Raw genomic sequence first — 6,000 nt, 5'->3', positions numbered from 1 at the left:
CATTATTTGGAATTCTTTATCAGATAGATTCTCTATCTCTTCCTCTTTTGTTTGGCTTGGTGGGCATTTATCCTGTTCATTTACCTTCTGGGTATACCTCTGTCTCTTCATCTTGGTTTTATTACTGTGTTTCGGGTGGCCTTTCTGTATTCTGGCAGTTTGTGGAGTTCTCTTTATTATGGAGTTTCCTTGCTGTGGATGGGGTTGTATCAGCAGCTTGTCAAGGTTTCTTGGTTAGGGAAGCTTGTGTCAGAGTTCTGGTGGCTGGAGCTGGATTTCTTCTCTGGAGTGCAATGAAGTGTCCAGTAATGAGTTATGAGATGTCATTATCTCAATAGATGCAGAAAAAGCCTATGACAAAATTCAACATCCATTTATGATAAAAACTCTCCAGAAAGCAGGAATAGAAGGAACATACCTCAGCATAATAAAAGCTATATATGACAAACCCACAGCAAACATTATCCTCAATGGTGAAAAATTGAAAGCATTTCCCCTAAAGTCAGGAACAAGACAAGGGTGTCCACTTTCACCACTACTATTCAACACAGTTCTTGAAGTTTTGGCCACAGCAATCAGAGCAGAAAAAGAAATAAAAGGAATCCAAATAGGAAAAGAAGAAATAAAACTCTCACTGTTTGCAGATGACATGATCCTCTACATAGAAAAGCCTAAAGACTCCACCAGAAAATTATTAGAACTAATCAATGAATATAGTAAAGTTGCAGGATATAAAATCAACACACAGAAATCCCTTGCATTCCTATACACTAATAATGAGAAAGCAGAAAAAGAAATTAAGGAAACAATTCCATTCACCATTGCAACAAAAAGAATAAAATACTTAGAAATATATCTACCTAAAGAAACTAAAGACCTATATATAGAAAACTATAAAACACTGATGAAAGAAATCAAAGAGGGCACTAATAGATGGAGAAATATACCATGTTCAAAGATCGGAAGAATCAGTATTGTGAAAATGAGTGTACTAGCCAAAGCAATCTACAGATTTAATGCAATCTCTATCAAGCTACCGCAAGTGGTATTTTTCACAGAGCTAGAACAAATAGTTTCAAATTTGCATGGAAACACAAAAAAACTCGACTAGCCAAAGCAATCTTGAGAAAGAAGAATGGAACTGAAGGAATCAACCTGCCTGATTTCAGGCTCTACTACAAAGCCACAGTCATCAAGACTGTGCCAGTATGGTACTGGCACAAAGACAGAAATATAGATCAATGGAAAAAAATAGAAAGCCCAGAGATAAATCCACACACCTATGGACAACTTATCTTCGACAAAGGAGGCAAGAATATACAATGGATTAAAGACAATCTCTTTAACAAGTGGTGCTGGGAACACTGGTCAACCACTTGTCAAAGAATGAAACTAGAACACTTTCTAACACCATTCACAAAAATAAACTCAAAATGGATTAAAGATCTAAATGTAAGACCAGAAACTATAAAACTCCTAGAGGAAAACATAGGCAAAACACTCTCTGACACAAATCACAGCAGGATCCTTTATGATCCACCTCCCAGAATACTGGAAATAAAAGCAAAAATAAACAAATGGGATCTAATTAAAATTAAAAGCTTCTGCACAACAAAGGAAACTCTAAGCAAGGTGAAAAGACAGCCTTCAGAATGGGAGAAAACAATAGCAAATGAAGCAACTGACAAATAACTAATCTCAAAAATATACAAGCAACTCCTGCAGCTCAATTCTAGAAAAAGAAATTACCCAATCAGGAAATGGGCCAAAAAACTAAATAGACATTTCTCCAAAGAAGACATATGGATGGCTAACAAACACATGAAAATTTGCTCAACATCACTCATTATTGGAGAAATGCAAATCAAGACCACAATTAGGTATCATTTCACACCAGTTAGAATGGCTGCTATCCAAAATTCTACAGTCAATAAATGCTGGAGAGAGTGTGGAGAAAAGGGAACTCTTACTCTGTTGGTGGGAATGCAAACTAGTACAGCCACTATGGAGAACAGTGTGGCGATTCCTTAAAAAACTGGAAATAAAACTGCCTTATGACCCAGCAATCCCACTGCTGGCCATACACATCAAGGAAACCAGAATTGAAATAGACACATGTACCACAATGTTCATTGCAGCAGTTTACAATAGCCAGGACATGGAAGCAACCTAGATGTCCATCAGCAGATGAATGGATAAAAAAGCTGTGTTACATAAACACAATGTATATTACCCAGCCATTAAGAAGAATACATTTGACTCAGTTCTAATGAGGTGGATGAAACTGGAGCCGATTATACAGAGTGAAGTAAGCCAGAAAGAAAAATGCCAATACAGTATACGAACACATATATATGGAATTTAGAAAGATGGTAACGATAACCCTGTGTGCGAGACAGAAAAAGAGACACAGATGTAAAGAACAGACTTTTGGACTCTGTGGGTGAGGGATAGGGTGGGATGATTTGGGAGAATCGCATTGAAACATGTATACTATTATGTAAGAAATGAATCGCTAGTCTAGATTTGATACAGGATACAGGATGCTTGGGGCTGGTGCATTGGGGTGACCTAAATAGATGATATGGGGAGGGTGATGGGAGGGGGTTCAGGGTTGGGAACTCATGTACACCTGTGGTGGATTCATGTCAAGGTATAGTAAAACCAATACAGTATTTTAAAATAAAATTAGATAAATAAATATACAATTAAAAATAACAAAAACAAAAATAAGGGGGAAAGAGAAAAAAATAAATAAAAATAAAAGTGAAATAAAATAAAATAAAATATTTTCCAAACAAAATGAACAGACAATTTACCAAATGGGAGAAAATATTTGCAAATCATATATTTGATAATAAACTTGTATCCAGAATATACAATGAACTGTGACAACTTAATAATAATAATAAAAGACAAATCTACCCCATTTAAAAAATTAGCAATGAACTTCAATGGACATTTCTCCAAAGGCCCATATGAAAGGGCCCATATTTGTATAGAAAGGCCCATAATTGTATAGAAAGATGCTCCACACTATTATTAAGTAGAGAGGTACAAATTGAAACCATGATGAGATATCACTTCACATAGAGTAGAATAAGTAGAGCAAGAAAGTCAGATTTTAATCAGTGCAGGGGAGGACACAGACACTGGAACCTGCACACCCTGCTGGTGGGGCTGTAAAGTGGTGCAGTCACTTTGATAAACTGTGTAGCCGCTACTGAAATGATTGACTATAGAACTGTCAAATGAACCAGAAATTCTACTGCTAGATATATACACCCAAGAGAAATGAAAACACTTGTCCATCCAAAATTTTATACTTGAGTGTTTAGAGCAGCATTACTTGTAACAGGCTAAACACAGAAACAACTTAAATGTCCATCGACTAACAAAAAACAAACAGATGCAGTTTAACCATACTATGAAATAATGTTGGGTCATAAAAAGGAGTGAAAGACTAACACATGCTACACATGGATAGCCTTGAAAACATCATGCTAGTCAAAGAAATTGGTTATAAAAGACCAGATATTACATAATTCCATTTATCTGAAATTTCACAAAAAGGAAATCTTGTGAATGAAAGTAGATTAAGAGAGAAAGTAGATTAGTAGTTGCTTAGGGTTAAGAGTTGGGGAGGTAAGTGTGTGCGAACCAAAAAGTTGGGGTTTCTTTTTGAGGAAAGGAAAAAACTAAAATGCATATTTAAATAAAATATTTTAGAATTCCCACATCTATGACATATAAAAATTCCCATGTTTATGAATGTACTAAAAGCCAATGAATTGTACATGAGGTGAATAGTATGTTATAGCACTTATATTTTAATAGAATTGTTTTAAAAAGTCTACTTAAGAATATCTAAAACCAATACAGTATTGTAAGGTAAAATAAAAAAATAATATCTATAAGTATGGAGAAGGAAATGGCAACCCACTCCACTACTCTTGCCTAGAGAATCCCATGGACATAGGAGCCTGGCAGGCTGCAGTGCATGGGGTCACAAGAGTCGGACATGACTTAGCAATTAAACCATCACCACCGTCTATAAGTAAAAAGTACATCCAAATGAATGAAAACTGTGATATAAATTTGGAATCAACCCATGAAGCATAACAAAAGCTCTACAAATATGAGACAAATAAAGCTGGCAGAACTCAGGCTAACAGGGCAGGAGAACAAGAACTCCTGACACTTCAGTATCTGTGCAAGAGGGGAAAAAATAAAAACATAAATATAAAGCCATGAAACCTGATTTCTGTGGGGAGAAACATGAGATGCAGTGTGTATATGTGCTATTTTTAATAAGAATTATGCAACAATTTCTGGCAAATAGAAGGGGGAAAAGCAGAATCAGTGACAAATTTTATTTTCTTGGGTTCCAAAATCACTGCAGATGGTGATTGCAGTCATGAAATTAAAAGATGCTTTCTCTTTGGAAGGAAAGCCATGACAAACCTAGGCAGCCTATTGAAAAGTAGCAGCACTGTTTATAATAGCCAGGACATGGAAACAACCTAGATGTCCGTCAGCAGATGAATGGATAAGAAAGCTGTGGTACATATACACAATGGAGTATTACTCAGCCGTTAAAAAGAATTCATTTGAATCATTTCTGATGAGATGGATGAAACTGGAGCCAATTATACAGAGTGAAGTAAGCCAGAAAGAAAAACAGCAATACAGTATACTAACACATATATATGGAATTTAGAAAGATGGCAATGACGACCCTATATGCAAGACAGGAAAAAAGACACAGCTGTGTATAACAGACTTTTGGACTCAGAGGGAGAGGGAGAGGGTGGGATGATATGGGAGAATGGCATTCTATCATGCATACTATCATGTAAGAATTGAATCACCAGTCTATGTCTGACGCAGGATACAGCATGCTTGGGGCTGGTGCATGGGGATGACCCACAGAGATGTTATGGGGAGGGAGGTGGGAGGGGGGTTCATGTTTGGGAACACATGTAAGAATTAAAGATTTTAAAATTTTTTAAAATAAATAAATAAATAAATAAATTTAAAAAAAAATAAAAAAAAAAAAAAAGAAAAGTAGAAACATCACTTTGCTGAAAAATGTTCATAAGTAAAATCAATGCTGTTGTTTTTCCAGGAGTCAGCTATGAATATGTGAGAGCTGGACTGTAAAGAAGGCTGTGCACTGAAGAACTGGTGCTTTTAAATTGTGGTGTTGGAGAAGACTCTTAAGAGTCCCTTGGACAGCAAGGAGATTAAATCAACCCTGAATATTCATTGGAAGGAAGATTGCTGAAGTTCAAGCTCCAATACTTTGGCCCCCTGATGCAGAGAGCCAACTAACTGGAAAAGACTCTGATGCTGGGAAACACTGAGGCAGGAGGAGAAGGGGGTGACAGAGGATGCAATGGTTAGATAACATCACTGATTCAATGTATATGAATTGGAATAAACTATGGGAAATAGTGGAGGGGAAAGTAGCCTGGCATTTTGGGGTGGCCAATCTGCAGTCCATTGGGATAACAAAGAGTCATACATAACTTAGCTACTGAACAACAACAAAAATAGAACAATTTAGTGCTTCAAGTTATTTGCACATATAATTTGATCTAAAGGTAGACAGACAGCTCAGAAAAAAATTCCAGGGCAATGTTTCTCAATCTCAGAGGCACTGGCATTTGGGGCCAGATCATACTTTGTTGTGGGTGTCCTGTGCCCGGTATGGTGTTTTGCAGGATGCCGAGCCTCTACTCATCAGATGTAAGTAATATCCTCAGCTGACTCCATCAACCCAACTAGAGACTTTCTCTAACGTACCTGGGATGGGGTAGAGACAGCAAAATTTGCCTCTAACTGGAGACCACTGATCTACATTAATCTCTAGTGTCAACTAACCAACTGAAACTCATTATCTTTTGGAGCATGAGAAGAAGAGCATATTTAATGTTTATGAACATCACTTTTAATTAGTCAACATATTGATCTACCAATGAAGGCATGTAAGTTAGA

Source organism: Budorcas taxicolor, chromosome 4 (assembly GCF_023091745.1).
Source record: "Budorcas taxicolor isolate Tak-1 chromosome 4, Takin1.1, whole genome shotgun sequence".
Taxonomy (NCBI): domain Eukaryota; kingdom Metazoa; phylum Chordata; class Mammalia; order Artiodactyla; family Bovidae; genus Budorcas; species Budorcas taxicolor.
The sequence above is the reverse complement of the archived record's forward strand: the minus strand, read 5'-3'. Positions refer to the sequence as shown.